At 42.4% G+C, this 18,793-nt stretch overlaps 1 protein-coding gene across 4 annotated transcripts in view; it reads left to right on the forward strand.

Moving 5' to 3' along the window:
* The window catches only part of CPVL (carboxypeptidase vitellogenic like), a 136,113-nt gene that overhangs the window by 80,880 nt on the left and 36,440 nt on the right, over positions 1-18,793 (forward strand). The gene's annotated exons all lie outside the window — the stretch shown is intronic.

An 18,793-nucleotide genomic window follows, 5' to 3' on the forward strand; every position in this document is an offset into this window, starting at 1 on the left:
GGGGGGTTCAGAGAGGCTCTGAAAGGCATGGCTCCCGCCTCTATTAGCCGACGCCTTTAGCTCACAGTGCCAGCTAGTTAAGCATATATATCCAGCTGTCAAACCCGACAGCTGAATTTAAATACACTGTAAGGCACGTCCCTGGTGTCTAGTGCGTCAGATCCCACCCCCCTATGATGCAATCACAGAGGGTAGATCCGTTCTTCTCAGTGGTTAGCATCTGTAGGGGTTACAGATCTATTTTGGGGACATGATTGGTGCAGCACAAAATGATTACGCCATTGTGGCACCCATTGCAGCACCCATCGCCCCTGTGCACAGTGAGCGGTTATGCATATATATGTGTGACTGGTTTCCTCCATTGTCTGTCTGGCCATCTTCTCTGTATGTATTTTTTTTTGATGATCGGATTGAATGTCACATGCTGGTTGGGCTGGGATTTGGCGGTGGCAGTCTTTCCTTTGAGGATGCCACGTATTAGCAGTGCTTCATTCCTACTTTGATTTTTGTTTGCAGACTTGGTGGTCATTGGGTTCATCCTCCCTGGTGGAATATAATATTGTGAGGTGCAGAGGCTTTGTCTCTTCTGCAGGAACGAAAGTCTTTTATCTGCAGCCACCTCCATCCCTCTCTGCCATGTCGCTGTGGTTTCTGGCCTGGTGCTGGCCTGTGTGACCTGTGGCAGTCTGCTGCTATTATTCTGCCCCTTCAAAACTCTCCGGCCCTGTGCTGCTCCTCTTCTACTCTCCCAGCTTCCCGGAGGTGTAAGGGGCTTCTCTCTGACCTGAGCACAATCTGCCAACAGGCTGCAGCTGTTTATCTTTGGCAATTGGGTCTTTGTTGCTGGGAAGAAGCCTTGTACAGGCATGGCTCCTTACTTCTCCAAAAGTCCAAAGGATAAAAAAAATTAGACCAAGCAAACTAGTAAACAAGTGAAAATCTGTGATCCTGAATATAAGCTGCTTCTCTGTGAGAAGCTAAAGAGTATCTGCCCAAGTGCTGGCTGAGGATTCTAAGGTCGACATACAGATACTGAGGTCACTGATGATGTCATCATGTAATAGCAACAGCAAAACCTACAACACCGAAACTGATTGATCAGAAAAACATAGGGGAAGATTTATTAAACATAAAGGATAAAAAAAATAGCACCAGCAATACCTACAACGACAATTCCGCAGTGCAACCTTATTTCAGTCCTACGGTGCCTTTTAATTCCCGAGGGTGCCAATTGATCTTTTTGCCAACTGTCCTGCAGCTACGGAGGCAGGAAGTCAGCGTCCCCAATGCATCTCTTTGAGAGCACTCTTATAGAGATGCATTGGAGACCCTGACGTCTGGCCTTCCATAGCCCTGAGAAATGGAGCAAGCGAATTTTCACTTTTTTTTTTTTACTTTTGTCCTTTCCTCCTCCTATTGAGTAGACCCATACCTATTGCATTGCGTGAAATTGCGCAAGAAAATAAAAGGTGAGGTTTGTCTTTACACCATTTGCCCTGTGGTAAAAGGGACATGTTACCTGTGTTTCTCAAGTCATTACGATTACAACAATAGGCACTGCTTTAAAAAAATAAAAATAAAACTTAAATTAAAAAAATGTGTTTAGAATAGCTGATTCTAATCTTTATTGATCTATTTTGCTATATGGGGCTATTTGAGGGGTCATTTTTTGCATCATAGTCAGTACTTTGTATCAGTACCTCACTTGCAAATATGCGACTTTTTTATCACTTTTATTTTTTTCTGGATGGTGTGAGACCAAAAATCTGCAGTTTCGCTCTTTGGTGGGTTTTTGCTCTGAGATAATTTAATAGTTCAGGCGATTCTGCACATGGGAATACTAAATGTTTTTTTTTTTAATATATTTTTTAGTTAAAAAATGAGAAAATGGGAGTGTTTTAGCCTTATAATACGAAGAGGGTTTTTTTTTGTTATATTATAAAACTTTTTTTAATTTTTTTATTTGTACCTCTCCAATGAGACTCTTATGATCAATACATTGATTGCTCATAGAGATCAATGCAATACATAGGTACTGCATTGATCGATCTTATCTGTACTCAAGCCTGCTGAAGGCAGCCTGTAGCAATCATCGAGCCAGAAAAAGATCCTGACACAGAAGAGGATCCTGCTGATACCGGACCATCACCACCTGACCACCAGGGAAAGTGTTTACAAGCCATTTAAATGCTGTCAGTTTTGTCTGCGGCTTTTAACCTCTTAACAACTAATGGGGGAGGAGCCACGCGGCAACATGGAACGGAATCTTGTTGTGTATAAGAACAGAGACCCCTAAGGAATAGGCAGAAAACACAGCATGATAATCGTAACTGGCCCACCTTCTTTTCATCCTTCCCACTAAATCTTCCGTACAATGGGTCTCTAACAAGCACACGACAACTGGCAAATGTCGGCTAATCAAGTCAAATGCTGCTACCCTCTTAATATGATCCACCGTTCCCCTCAGGTTCCAACAAAACACAGAGAAACTCATCTTTCAAAGGAAAGAGAAGAAAAAGAAAAAAAAACCTGTCAGAAGAGAAAAAATAAAACAAAAATACAATCCCCCCAGCCGTCACCCCCCCCCCCCCAACGCTACACATGGCAGCGCTACGAGAATTTATTTCGTAGTCTGCAACTCTCGAACTTTTTTTCCTTAGTGTTTTTTTTATTTAATAATACGAAAATGTCATAAGAGCCTCGGGCTCTTTCTGATCACTCCCCCATGATGTTAGAGGTTTGCTGTAGTTCTGAGGTTAGGGAAGGGTGTCCCCCTTCAGATTTAACCCCCACTGGTTAAATATAATAGAAAGGTCTTTACATGTTGTATGGGATTCCCTAAAAGCTTATTCGCGGGGCATTCTGAGGAGGGAAATTTTATACAAAAAAAAAAGAAATTTAGAGGATTGGAGCAAAGTTTACAGGCTGAAGTTCAGACAGTGGAATTAGAATTAGCTAGGGGTAACTCAGTGGAGGGCACTAGAGATGAGCGAACCTTGAGCATGCTCGAGTCGATCCGAACTTTCGGCATTTGATTAGCGGTGGCTGCTGAACTTGGATAAAGCCCTAAGGCTATGTGGAAATCATGGATATAGTCATTGGCTGTATCCATATTTTCCAGACAACCTTGGAGCTTTATCCAAGTTCAGCAGACCCAGCTAATCAAATACCGAACGTTCAGGTTGGGATCGACCCGAACCTGGTTCGCTCTTCTCTAGAGGGCACAGAAAGACTCAAAGACGCACATACATAGATACTCCACTTAAATGATTAATAAGGCCCAGCATTTGGGGTCAGAAGAAATGTATAGAAGCCAGTAAACCAGGCAAACTGCTGGCCAATGTGCTTACTGCACAGTCTGGTACCAGTTATATCTCAGCTATCCTGGATGGGGAGGAGAACATCGTCCGTGACAAGGTAGAGATTAAAGAGTACATCACAGAGTCAGAGGCGGCTCCAAAAGATTTGGAATATGATTTGTTTTTTGCTAAATTCAACCTACCCAAGATTACTGAGGAACAAAATAAGGCTCTCGAGGCCCCAATAGAGCTGGCTGACCTGGTGGGGGCCCTAAGTAGTGGACTACCACTCGAGGTATACTGCGAATTCGTGGATGTCCTAATGCCGTTATTAGAAGTAGGGATGGTTCGAACCTGCCGAGGTTCGGGTTCGTACTAACCCGAACTCTCGGCAATGATTTCCTCTGTCTGCCAGCTCCGTGGAGAGGGTGGATACAGCGGGAGGACCGCCTGGAAAACTGGGATTTAGCCATAGCCATAGGCTGTATCCAACTTTTCCAGGCGGTCCTCCCGCTGTATCCACCCACTGCACGGAGCGGCCAGACAGCGGGAATCTGATGCTGAGCGTTCGGGTTCATACGAATCGGAACCTCGCCAGGTTCGGACCATCCTTAATTAGAAGTATTTCATTAATCCTGTAGAAAGGGCATCCTTCCAAATTCAATGCAGGAAGCCCATGTTGTCCTTATTTTGAAAAAGGGAAAAGAAAAGATTGAATCTTACAGGCTGATTTCCCTGCTCAATTCTGATTGCAAGATTTGGGCTAGGGTCTTGGCAAAAAGATTAGCAGTGATTGCACCTACAATAATAGGTTTGGAACAAACTGGCTTTGTGCCGCAAAGGTCTATTTTCGATAACCTCTGTCAGAGCGAGGACGGCCCTCGCTCCACCCTGTCACTGGACACCGTAAAGGCCTTTGACAGGGTGGAGTGGGGGTTCCTGTGGCGGACCCTCAAGGAGTTCGGTATGGGAACAGTGTACATTTCTTGGGTTAGGTTATGCTGCGCCTACAGCTAGAATAATTGTAAACAGTATCCTGACACAGAGTGTGAGCCTAAAGAGAGGGACTCGTCAGGGATGTCCGCTCTCACCATTATTATTTGATATGTTTATGGAGCCCCCTCGCCGACAGAATTAGAGAATCTAGTGACCTTAGAAGGTTTTGGTATTAACGGTCTGAGAGAGAGAGAATCCTTCTGTAAGCGGACGATGTCCTCCTCTTCATAAAGAACCCTCACAACAACATTCCGCGGGTTATGCAGATTGTGCAGGAGTTTGGCATCCTGGGCGGCTTAAAAGTTAATTGGGAAAAATCTTCTCTCCTACAGTTAAATTCGGGAGGAACCTCTAGTAGTGTCTCGGAGGATCGGGTTAGAAGAGAAGAGGTTATAGAGTATTTGGGTTTAAAGATCAGCGCAAATCCCAAAGATTATATAGAACTTAACTTTGGTCCTCTGGTAGGAAAAATTGCAAAAAAGATAGATAGCTGGCTTAAGCTCCCACTGTCAATGATTGAGAGGATTTCAATTATAAAGATGGTAATTCTCCCCCAAATTTTATATTTTCTTAATGCATCGCCTATATGGATCCCTGATAACTGGTTTCGGAAAATCGTTTGTTTACCTAACAGGTTAATTTGGGGACGCAAAAGGCGCACTATGACATGTTAACACTAATGGAGGGGGAGGGCGGGCTGTCCTTGCCGGACGTTCGGCTTTACTTCCTGGCTGGGAGGACCCAGAGTCTGGTAAGGTGAAGGTCCTCCCCTATCCTTTTTTTTTTTCCATGCAACGAGTGGGTAATTATTTTAAGGATATTTTTGAAGTCCTGGAATCAGGGCAACTTACACAAAATGCTCTATGCTAAGGTGTGGAGGGATACAAAAATTTTTTGTGGTATTAACCCCTTAACGACGCATGATGGTTATACCTGTCATGCGGCTGTTAAGGGGGATCAGAGAGGGCTCCTGGCGAGAGCCCTCTCTGCAGCCCGCGGTCTCCGGTTGCTATGTGCAGCCAGGGACCGTGGGTATTAGCCGCCACGGCCGGCTAATTAACTATTCAAATGCCGCTGTCAAAGCTGACAGCTGCATTTGAATAGTGTATGTGGCCCCTCTCCCTGGTGTCTAGTGGAAGATCTGATGTATACACAGCATTGATCTCAATAGGAGATACACAGTGCTGTGTATATAGAAGTCCCCCAGGGGGCTTTTAATTACTGTAAGTGAAAAAAAATAGTGTTTATTAATAAATAACCCCCCTTTTCCCATTTTATAAATAAAAATAAATAAAAAAATAAACATATTTGGTATCGCCGCGTGCATATTCGCCCAAACTATTAAATGAATACATTCTTGATCTCGCACGGTAAACGGCGTAAGCGCAAAAAAACCCACCAAAGTGCAAAATTGTGCATTTTTGTTTACATTGAATCCCGAAAAAATTTAATAAAAAGTAATCAAAAAGTCGCATATACGCAAACAAGGTACCAAAAGAAAGAACAGATTGCGGCGCAAAAAATGACACCTCACACATAGACCAAACAATAAAAACATTATAAGGATGGGAATGGAGCGATTTTAAACACATTTTAGTTTTCTTTAAAAGGTTAAAATTTTTTAAAAGCCATCAAATAATATGAAAGTTATACAAGTTACATATCGTTATAATCGTACTGACTTGAGGAACCTAGATAACATGTCAGTTTTACCATAGGGCGAACAGCGTAAATACGAAATCCCTCTAAAATAAAAGAAATTGCACCATTTTTTAAAAAAAAATTTCACTGCACATATAATTTTTTTCTGTTTTTGCATCATATTTTATAGAAAAATTAAGTCTGTATTTGCAAAGTATAATATGTGTCACAAAGAATTAGGGCTCATGTGGGTCTGTAGGGGGAAATATGCAAGCGCAGTGGCCTTTTAAACTTTTAAAATAAGGAAGAAAAAATAAAAGCTCAAAAATGAAAACTTGCTCCGTCCTTAAGGGGTTAAGGGAAGCACGAGTAGCACGGTACTGTGGAATAATAGTAATTTGATAAAATTTATGCGAGATGAGGTAGCAATATTTTAGTGTAAAAAAGGGTTAAGTATGGGAAGATGAAGTATTTATTTCTTTTCAAACAGTATGTATAGAATACGGTTTATCCATTAAACACACAATATGGTATAGATGGTTGCATCACGCTCTTCACTCAACTCAGGATAAAGATGCACTAACTGTACAGACACATGAAGTTTTAGATGTCATATGCAATAATGTAGAAGGGGGGAAATGTTTATCTATAATATAAAGGTTATTGGTTAAAGAAATAAAAGTCCCTCATCTGAGTAGAGTTAAGCAATGATGAGAGTCCGGTTTTGGGGAAATTCAACCTCCAGTATGGAGCAACATAGTTAGAAATGCAAAGATGGGGTCAATGAGTCCATTGCATAGATTAATGCTGTATAAAATACTGTATTGGTTAAATAGATCTCCTAAGGATTTGGTGGGGGAGGAGAGGTCTCCTGTTTAAAAATGTCTTGAAAAATTTTTTGATATGCTGCACCTTGTATGGTCATGCCCGAAAATTTGTGATCTGTGGGATAGGGTGTGGCAGGTTGTGTGTCGATAAATTAAAATTTGTACAACTCCGGATATCATGGAGGTGGAAATGGTTCTGGGAGGTCTGTCCGAGGAAGGGGGATAAACTCCTTTACTAATAGAGTTTTGAATTGTGTAAAAATCTTGATTGTTGGCAAATGGATGGATGTGTACCCTCCCGCTTTGCAGGAGTGGTGCGCTATGGTTTCAAGGGTGGAGAACTATGAGGGAATCCTGGCTAGAAAGTCTGTGAAGGCTTGGGGAAGGCATCTCAGAATATGGGAATACTGGTTGGAGAGCTCGGAGTAATTTGTCCTGTTGGGGATAAGTTGTTTTTTTTTTTTTTTTTTTTTCTTTTGGAGAGAGGGTGGGGTTGGAGTAGGGACTGAGTGGGGGGGGGGTGGGTATGGGAATGTTTTATATAAAATAAAATAATATATTGTATTGATACAATTATGTACTTCTAAAAAATTCAAATAAATTCTTTAAATAATAAAAAAAAAAAACTCTACAACACATGATGTACGTCATGGCGGCGCAAGGGGGGATTTAGAGAGGGGTCACGCTGAGACCCTGCTCTGAATGGCACTGTTCCTGGCTGCTGATAGCAGCGCTTCTATTAGCTGACGTGGTCTGGTCACCGTGCCAGCTAACTGTAAGGCACATCCCTGGTGTCAATAAAAATCCTCTCCCCTAATAAATCGCTCAAACTATTAAATTATCACATTCCTGATCACGATGTATGTGCAAAACAATTCCAAAGTGCAAAATTGTGCATTTTTGGTCCCATCAAATCCATAAAAATTGTAATAAAAAGCGTCATATACACAGGCAAGGTACCGATTGAAAGTACAAATCATTGTGCAAAAAATTACACCTCACACAGCCCCATAGACCAAAAAATTAATTGTTATAAGGATGGTAATAAAGCAATTTTAAACACATTTAGGTTTTTTTTTTTTTAAGGGTACAAACCCACTTGACGTATTAGCTGCGTGAATCAGTCTTAAAAATAAGCAGGCAAAACTAGGTTGGCTTTATACAATTGTTCTGTGTTAAAATACGCAATTGCGTATTTTTGAAGCGTGAAGCTTGTTAGCAAAGCATCAGTTGTTAACAACCTTTGCGAAAAACGCATGTAGCTTCACGCTTCAAAAATACGCAATTGCGTATTTTAACACAGAACAATCGTATAAAGCCAACCTGCGTTTTGCCTGCTTATTTTTAAGACTGATTTACGCAGCAAATACGTCAAGTGGGTTTGTACCCTAAAGGTTAAAAAAGCCGTCAAATAAAATAAAAGTTATACAAGCTGCATATGGTTGTGATCCCACTGACGTGAAGAACATAGATAACGTGTAAGTGTTACCCGAGGGCAAACAGCGTAAACACAAAACTCCCTGAAATTAAAACTCTCTCTGTTCTGATGCCCTCTCTGTTCCTCCTGGCATCATGTTTTTATCTTTAATATATTTTTGAAAAAAATTTTTTAGCAATATATTTTCCATTTTACTATTTTACCAAAGAAATCTTGACGTCATCACCAGGTCTAATTAGACCATCATATACTAGTGTGTGTGTGTGTGTGTGAGACCATATATTTCCACATCCAAAATACTGTGTAATACCCTATATGTAGACATTTATACCACCATACATTGAGCATATTTCTGCACAGTTACTATACATCTAGTGACATCTTCTCTGATCAGAGTCTTAATCCTCTTTCCCACCTGGTTCTTACCGTCCTGACGATTTCTGGTCGCAACTTATATTCATCAGAATCGTTCAGAAATCTTCAGATCTGCACTTTTATAATACCCCCTACCCTTCTATGCAAAACTTCCCCATCCATAGTGCCCAAAATGCTAATAATACCCTCTTCTGTAGACAGTGCAGTATTTGCTCCCTTAATAGTACTCTCTAATACTGCCCTAAACAGTATTTACCACATCAAAGTGCCAACACACTGTAGTTATCTTTTATAGTTACCCTATATTCCTCCCCCCCCCCCCAAGTAGGTAATCCCAAAGTAGTGGCCGATATAGTAGTTCCCCCCCCCCCCCCCTTAGTGTCCTATATAGCTGTTAATACCTCCCATTACCACCCCATATACTAGTTAATAACCCCAATAGTGCCATCATAAGTGCCCCAACATGGTGGTTCGGTAGTAATGAAAAGGACAATTGTCTTCTTTTTTTTTTTTTTTTTTAGTTTTTTTTTTTTTTATTTAATAATAGGTACAATAGTAAGTAATAAGAGGACTGGCTCCTGGGGAGACAGAGTGGTGTCCTTTCTGCTGGTGAATAACTCCATGTCTCTCACGCTGTCTTCTCAGTCTGGCCGTCTTCTCTCTATGTATTTTATTTTGATGATTGGGTTAAACGTCACGTGCTGGTTGGGCTGGGATTTGGCGGTGGCAGTCTTTACTTTGAGGATGCCACGTATTAGCAGTGCTTCATGCCGACTTTGATTTTTGTTTGCAGACTTGGTGGTCATTGGGTTCATCCTCCCTGGTGGAATATAATATTGTGAGGTGCAGAGGCTTTGTCTCTTCTGCAGGATCGGAAGTCTTTTATCTGCAGCCGCCTCCTTCCCTCTCTGCCATGTCGCTGTGGTTTCTGGCCTGGTGCTGGCCTGTGTGACCTGTGGCAGTCTGCTGCTATTATTCTGCCCCTTAAAAACTCTCCACCGTGCGCTGCTCCTCTTCTACTCTCCCAGCTTCCCGGAGGCATAAGGGGCTTCTCTCTGACCTGAGGACAATCTGCCACCAGGCTGCGGCTGTTTATCTTGGGCAGTTGGGTCTTTGTTGCTGGGGAGAAGCCTTGTACAGGCATGGCTCCTTACTTGTCCAAAGGACCAAAGTCCAAAGGATAAAAAAATTAGACCAAACAAACGAGTGAACAAGTAAACATCTTTGATTCTGAGTGTAAGATGCTTCTCTGTGAGAAACTAAACAGTATCTGGTCAAGTGCTGGCTGAACGTTCTAAGGTCGTCATACAGATACTGGGGTCACTGATAATGTCATCATGTAATAGCACCAGCAAAACCTACAACACCGACAACGATTTATCAAAAAAACATAGGGGGAGATTTATCAAACATGTTGTATAGTGACACTGGCTCAGTTGCCCCTAGCAACCAATCAGATTCCACCTTTCATTCCTCACAGACTCTGAAAAATTAAAGGTGGAATCTGATTGGTTGCTAGGGGCAACTGAGCCAGTTTCACTTTACACCATGTTTGATACATCTCACTAATAGTACTTTATTAGTAAAGTTCAATAAAAACAAAACCTGTTTATATTGTGTCATTGAACCTGTGTGATGGGATTTCCTGTGTGCACGGCTGCAGGATTTTAACTCCATAAACAAGTACTATGTTTTCTGATCAATCATTACTATTATTAGTGCCATTCACATGTATGTGGTCAGTCTTTGAATTGCAGCTATAATAAGGACTGAGTATGGCAGTGTGCAGTGTCTTACATTGGCCCAGATTTACTCACTTTGCATCAGGTTTACCTTAAAGCGAAAGTACCAGCAGTACATTCTCTTTAAGAATTTCACATGGATAGAATGGCACTGGCGCAGGGAAGCCGGTGCCGCAGTCCTTTTTTTGAACTTTAGCCCGGTTTCCACGTATGGTGCCGTTCTATTCCTGGCAGTGGACAGGCAGTCATTGATGATTGGTTGTACATGAGGGAAATGTCACAGGAGGTGCCAGCAGTAGAATCATTGAATGACAAGTCAGAGATTAAAAAAAAGGGTACTCCAGCTAATTTTTTTTTTTTTTTTTTTGTTTCTTTCAAATCGGAAAGTTTTACATAGATTTGTAATTTACTTCAATTTAAAAAAAATAATAATCATTTTTCTGTACTTATCATCTGCTGTATGCACTGCAGGAAGTGATGTATTCTTTCCACAGTGAAACAGTGCTCTCTGCTGCCATCTCTGTCCATGAGATTAACTTCCAGCTCTGACAAGGTTTTCTGTGGGGATTTGCTCCTGCTCTGGACAGTTCCTGTTATGGACAGAGATGGCAGCAGAGAGCACTGTGTCAGACTTCAAAGAGCACAACACTTCCTGTAGGACATACAGCAGCTGATAAGTACTGGAAGATATGAGATTTTTAAGTAGAAGTAAATTTATGTAACATTCTGAGAGCAGCTGATCTGAAAGATTTTTTTTTTCTTCAGAGTACCCAATTAAGGCCTTTTTACAGTTGGCGATTATCGGCAAAGAAAGAAATGCTCCTTCAGCAGATAATTGGCCCATATTAAACAGGGATGTGCGGCCGATAGCAATTAATTTAAAGGGCTACACCAACGATACCAAGACTGTTCCTGCGACCCAGCTGCGCTCTCTTGTGTTCTTACACATTCTTAGATCAGACCGTGTAAAAGGACCCTTAGGCTCTGCAGCTATGTAGAGTGCCACATTATAGTGCCACATCATATTATAGTGAGATTTCGCAAGCTTCCATTCAAGAAGGATAGGCCAGGTATGCAGTAAAGGCGGACGTTAATTTTTCACTAGCAGTCTTGTATTCCGTCAGAGTGCGTTTTTTTTCACAGTTGCCATGTAAGCAATAAGTCGCCCCCTCAGCACTGCTTTTGCAGTCTCCCAATACAGGGGGGCATTAGAAGCGTGTTCTAAGTTCCCTAAAACAAATTCAGCCCCCCCATCCTTTGAGAGCCACCATGATTTTTTCGTCACAAAGCATATAAATGAAACGCCATGTAAATTCTTGGCACTGCCTATATGCGCTATGTATCACCACTGATATGGGCGAATGGTCTGAGATGACAAGGTCGTGGTTCTCTGCCTTCTCCACCTTATCCACCAGGACACCACTCACACAAACATAATCAATTCTATACCACGCTTTGTGTGCATGGGAGTAATGAGTGTATTCTTGCAGGGTGTATATTCTCCAGGGATCAAATAAGTCAGTTGCTTCCAAAAACGGTGGCAGGACTTTATCAGTATGTCTGGTTGTCTTAGGTTGAGTGTCCGGCCCCTTTTCTGTCCTCCCCCTCTCGTAGAACCATATTTAGGTCTCCCCCCTACCATTTTGTGGGTCACCTGGTCCCCAAGGAGTTGGTTAAACACCCCAGAAAAAAACATCGTTTTCTCTGTTAGGGCCATACAGGTTGTATATTCAATACCGTCCTCCGTGGTGATCAGATTGACCCATCTACCATCCTGGGCGTGGGAGATGACTGAGCAGTTAAACTTATTACGTAGAATAATGACTCCCGCTTTTCCACCTACTGCCGGGGACCCAAAAACTGCACTCACCCATAGTTTTTTCATCCGCAGCAGATCTTCCTCCCCCAAATGAGTTTCCTGCAAAAGCGCAACATTAGTATGTAGGAGATTACCATAAGGCAGGCATGTCCAAAGTCTGGCCGGAGGGCCATTTGCGGCCCGCGTTCCGAACTTTTACGGCCCCCCAGGTATCCAGCTTGCTATTATCTGCCTGTGTTATAAAGCATATAGCATGTAAAATGGTCGGCCCTCGCACATGTTCACTTCATCAAATTTGGCACTCTTCTAAAAAAGTTTGGACATGCCTGCCATAAGGGAAGCAAAAGAACAAGAGGTGGAGCAGTAAACAAGTGCTCCAATGGGGTTTCCACACTAGTGCGCAAAACCAGAGGGAGATGAAGACAATGCCCTCCGCACTGGGGGGGGCCGCCATCTCCCATGCCGCTGAGCTGACAGCCTGCGGGGGACACTCTTCTGCCGTTCAGGAGCCCAGGAAAGTATGCTGCTCACTGCTATAGTTTACATATTGCAAGAACGCGATCGGCGCTGGGAGCCTGGGCTAAGCTTTACCATTTAGCTTAACCCAGGCTCCCAGCACCGATCACACTCCTGTTAAATGCAAACTATAGCAGTGAGCACCCTAGGGTCTTGAACGGCTGTCATACGGCATGAGAGGGGGCGGGCTGAGTGGGATGGGAGGATGCTGTCTGGGTGAACTGAACTGGAGGGGGCGGCACGGGAGGGGGCAGACTGGGCGGAACGGAGTGGTGCTCCCAGACCCAGATGACGCCCCAAATGCTCTTCAGCCCCTAATTTGCATAGGGGCAATTACCGATTTTGGGAAGATTGCAGAGGCGGAGAGGAACAGTTCTTACTGCTATTAACTGTTAAGGTAAAGGTCTCTTGCGGCATATCCGCAGGTTCTCTTGGCAGAAAGTGCCACTTTAATTGCTCCTGCAGACACTGCAAAACATCCACCAATAGCAAACAAAGTCAGAGCTGGTGCCAACTGAGCAAGAAACAGCAGGTAAATACACTCATGCTCTGTCCCTCAAGACCGAGTCTTGTTTCAGCAGGAGTGTCACTAGAACATCAAGGGACCAGTTCCCTTGGCAGCGGCCCCGGCTGTCCCATCACAAGGCTCCAGAGGTCAGGAAACACCCGGATCTCGACATGAAGAGGCCACCATAGACGGTCGCAATATGGCCTCCGACATAAGGGACTACGCCTCCTCTGGTAACTGACACATGGTAGTAGAGCCATCTTCAAGCAGATTTTTAAGTACAGCTGGATACTGGAGCTGGAATCGGATTTTTTGCCGATACAGTTCAGTGCACACCTTACTAAAAGCTCTCCGCCTCCGGGCCACATATGCCGAAAAATCTTCAAACAATAAAATCTTGCATCCTCTGAGAGACAATGGGTTATTCTTGTGACTGAACCCTTGCAGGAGTTCCTGCTTGTCTGCTCAGGTAGATGGTGATGTAGGCTGGAAGGGCAGGGATAGTGTTTTGAAGCTCAGAGACAGGTTCCAGCCACTCCTTCTGTTACATCAGAGGACGATGCTCTTTCAAAGAAGAGAGGGAGGAGTCAGGGACAATACCCATTTTCTCTTTTTTCCATTTGCCATTACCTGTCAGGGTGAAGTGTAGAAAAGCCACTGAAGCTAGTACTAATGATAAGACTATATAAGTAAGTTATATATCTTTGGCTAATGGTTTTATTTAAAATCAATTTTCTGATTCCGGAGCAACCCTTTTAAGTGCACAGAGAACTTTACAGAGGAAGCTTAAAGGGGTAGTGCGGTTTAAGGCTATGTTCACACTATGTATATTTCCAGCCGTAGTTTTTATGTGGCTGGAAATGTGCGGCTGAAACTACGGCCGTGGGAAAAAATAGACAGGCAACTAAAAACATACGGTCATTTACTTGGAAATCTGGTTCAACTAAAAATAACAAATAAAATCTTTAGAAAGTGATGCAAACACCTCTGGAATGCATCTGGGAAAGCAGGGAAACAGTTTACATGAATTGCTATTACCAGGGTTAGCGATCCTCTGCAGTAATGCCGATGCCTCTCATGGTTAATATATTTAATTAATAAAACACATTTTTGTTGTAATAAAGTCCCTTTCGTTGTTCAATAATTAAATTTAAACGAATGCATCATTTTGCAATTAAATATACTGTTAAAATAAATATATATATATATGTATATTTATTTTTATATATATATATATATATATATATATATATATATAATTTTTTATTTTTTTTTTGAAAGTATATTTAATTGATTTAAACGAAACAGATTTTATTACAACAAAAGTGTTTTATTAATTAAATATTAATTAGTACAGGAAGCTCCATTAAGCCGTTAATTCATATTCCCAGTAAATAGAGCATTCTGTACTAATCAACACTTTACTTTAATTAAAACATCGCATTAGCAATAGGGGGGACCCTGTGCGTTTTTTTTTTGTTTTTTTTTATTATTTATTTTTTTTTTTTTAAATGCATAGGGTCCCCCCTATTTTTATAACCAGCCGGGTTAAAAACCAAGCGACAGCAGCCTGGTAACACCAGGGTGGGAAGAGCCATTGGTTTAGGCCCTCCCCAGCCTAAATCTTACCAGCCTGCTGCCGCCTCAGTCCAGGAGCGCCAATTTTGACGCTCCGGGACCACTGGCACCCGGCTCTTCCCAGTACTCCTGGTGGCATTGGGTACTGGGGTAATAATGGGGGGTTAGTGTTAGCCATTTTATACCGGCTAACACTAGGCCCCAACTTAGTAATGGATTCCGTCTATTAGACGGCTTCCACTACTAAGTCTATAAAGTAAAGAAATAAAGACAAGACACAAGTGAAAATTTTTTTTTTATTCAAATAAAAACACCCCCACACCCCTCATTAACCATTTTATTAAAAAAAAAAACACCAAACAACCGCTGGTCATCGTCGTAGTCCATGGAATCCGACGTAATCCACAGGATACCGATATCTAAAAAACAAAAAAGGAGAAACACACAAAAAACAGACAAACAGGAGCACAACACCCATCATTGTGAGCGGTGTTGTGCACCTTACAGTATGCAGCATCTTTACAGATTGCTGCTTACAGTCTGGCCCCCAAGGGGTTAAGGGAGGATGTATTGCATCCCCCTTAACCCCTTGGGGGCCAGACTGATGTCAGACTGCACCCATTCCAGCAAGGAAGGGGTTAACTGACCCCCCTTCTTTACTGGGATGGGTGCAGTGCTGGGGAGGGGGTGGGGAGAGCTTTATACTCACCATCCGATGTCCCGATGTGTCCTCTTCGCTGGTCCGCAGCACAATGAAATCACTGTACTGCTGACCGGCTCTTTATATGTGCGCTCAGCCGATCAGCCAATCAGCTGAGCGCACATATAATTCTAAATGTTTCTTCTAATAATGCTATTGTGATAACATAATTGGAAGAAAAATTTGATGTTTTAATTAAAGTAAAGTGTTGATTAGTACAGAATGCTCTATTTACCGGGAATATGAATTAACGGCGGCTTAATGGAGCTTCCTGTACTAATTAATATTTAATTAATGAAACACATTTTTGTTGTAATAAAATCAGTTTTGTTCAATAATTATCGGCATTATTGACGGCTATTTTTTAAGTACTCCGTACGGACCGCCTGTCAATCCACGGCCGTGAATTTACACAGTTCCGGACGCAAACAATGGTCTTGTTCATTTTTTACGGGTCCGTTTACGATCGGGCCGTAGGCTCATACATAGTGTGCACTGTGCAGCCGTATATCGTATACTTTCCAGCGTACGCATTAACCGGAAAAATACGGCCGATTATTTACAGCCCGCAATACAGCCACACAGATACATAGTGTGAACATACCCTAAAAGTTTTTTTTTCACTAAATAACACACATTACAAAATTAAACAACATTTTAACGTGTGTTATTTAAGTCAATGGCCCCCTTCCCCATGTACCCCCCACCCGTAGACCCGGAAATGTGATGCACTATACTTACGGAATCACTGTCGACCCTGGCCGCCATCTTGGGATGATCACGTCATCTTCAGGAGGCCGTCCTGACTGCTCCGGCCCTCCCTCATTACCGCCCCCTTCCTGCGCGTCATCAGCTGCTTAGCCACGATTGGCTGAGCATAACAGGGCTTCTGTTATGCTCAGCCAATTGCCTCAATATTAAATTATGACATTCCTGATCATGTACGGTAAACAGCGTATGTGCAAAAAAATCCTAAACTGCTAAATTGTTCATTTTTTTCACATCAAATCCAGAAAAATTGTAATAAGTGTTCAAAAAGTTGCATATACACTAGCAAGGTAACGATTGAAAGTATAAATGATGGTAATAGAGCAATCTTATACACATTTTAGTTTTTTAAAACAGGTTTTAACTTTTTAAAAACAGTCAAATAAAATAAAAGTTATAGAAGTTGGGTATGGTTGGGATCGTACTAATGTGAGGAGCATAGATCATATGTCAGTTTTACTATAGGGAGAACAGGGTAAACATTTTTTTTTCCCCTTCATTTTCACAGCGCAAATCATTTTTTACGGTTTTGCTTAAAATTGAAGTCTGTCATTGCAAAGTACAATTGGTGTTGCAAAAAATAAGGGCTCATGTGGGTCTGTAGGTGATAAAATGCAAGTGCTATGGCCTTTTAAACATAAAGAAGAAAAGGCAAGAGTACAAAAACAAAAAATAGCTTTATCCTTAAGGGGTTAAGTGGTTAACCCTCTCTGTTGTTCCTCATGTTTTTATGTTTAACCCCTTAAGGTCAAAGCCTATTTTCGTTTTTGCGCTTTTGCTTATTCCATTTTAAGTTTAAAAGTCCATAGCGCTTGCATTTTTTCACCTAGAGACGTATATGAGCGCTTATTTTTTGCGAAACCAATTGTACTTTGCAATGACAGGCATTATTTTTCCATAAAATATGCTGCGAAACCGGAAAAAAATCATTTGCGCTGTCAAATTGAAAAAAAAAAACGAATTTGTTTTGATTTCGGGGAGTTTTGCATTTACGCCGTCCGTCCTATGGTAAAACTGACTTGTTATGCATGTTCCTCAAGTCGTTACGGTTACTATGATATATAACATGTATAACTTATATTGTATCGGATGGCCTGTAAAAAATTCAAACCATTGTTAACAAATATACGTTCCTTAAAATCGCTCCATTCCCAGGCTTATAGCGCTTTTATCCTTTGGTCTATGGGGCTGTGTGAGGTGTCAGTTTTTGTGCCATGATGTGTTCTTTCGGTACCTTGATTGCGCATATACGACTTTTTGATCGTTTTTTATTACATTTTTTCTGGATTTGATGCGAATTTTTTTGCGCTGACGCCGTTTACTGTGCGAGATCAGGAATGTGACTAATAGTTCGGGCGATTACGCGCACGGCGATACTAAATATGTTTATTTATTTATTAATTTATATTTCTAAAATGGGAAAAGGGGGGTGATTTGGACTTTTATTAGGGGAGGGGATTTTTTATTAATAAAAACACTTTTTTACTTTTTTTTTTTTACTGTAACTAGAAGCCCCCCTGGGGGACTTGTATATAGACAGCACTGATCTCTCATAGAGATCAATGCTGTGTATATACACAGCAAAGATCGATTAGATCGGTCATAGATTACTATGGCCTGCTGCAGGCCATAGCAATCTATTGCCGAGCCGGGATCAGCGTCATTCCGACGCTGAGGCCCGGCACGGGCAGAAGAACGGAACTCCCCCCCGCGATCGCACTAGATCCGTCCCACTAGACACCAGGGATGTGTTTACCTAAGCCTCTAAGTGCAGCTGTCAGGTTTGACAGCTGCACTTAGAGGCTTAATTAGCCGGCGCGGCAACGGGTCCCGCGCCGGCTAATAGAGGCACTGCCCGGCTGCACGTGTCAGCCGGGATCAGCGCCGTTCAGAGCGCGGTCCCGGCGGGACCCTGCTCTGAACACCCCGAGCGGCACCATGACGTATCAGATACGTCATGGGTCGCTAAGGGGTTAATATATATTTTAATAATATGCTAATAATACCCTCTTCTGTAGACTGTGCAGTATTTGCTACCTTAACCTCTTAACGGCGCATGACGGGTATAAGGGTAAACAGAGAGGGCTCCCGGCGTGAGCCCTCTCTGCAGCTCGCGGTCCCCGGTTGCTATGTGCAGCCAGGGACCGCGGGTATTAGCCGGTGCGGCCGGCTAATTAAGTATTCAAATGCAGCTGTCAAAGCTGACAGCTGCATTTGAAGAGTGTCCCTGGTGTCTAGTGGGGGATCTCCCCTCCTCGATGCGATCGCGGAGGGGAGGTCACTTGTACTGAGCCGGGCGGGGCTCAGCGTCTGAATGACGCTGATCCCGGCTCGGCAATCTATTCAGATGGTCTGCAGCAGACCATTATAATAGAGCCATGATCTGATGGATCATTGCTCTATTATATACACAGCATTGATCTCAATGGGAGATCAGCGCTGTGTATATAGAAGTCCCCCAGGGGGCTTCATATTACTGTAAGTGAAAGTAAAAAAAGTGTTTTTATTAATAAAAAATCCCCTCCACTAATAAAAGTCTGAATCACCCCCCTTTTCCCATTTTACAAATAAAAATAAATACATGTA

The sequence above is a fragment of the Dendropsophus ebraccatus genome, chromosome 2, assembly GCF_027789765.1.
Source record: "Dendropsophus ebraccatus isolate aDenEbr1 chromosome 2, aDenEbr1.pat, whole genome shotgun sequence".
Lineage (NCBI taxonomy): Eukaryota > Metazoa > Chordata > Amphibia > Anura > Hylidae > Dendropsophus > Dendropsophus ebraccatus.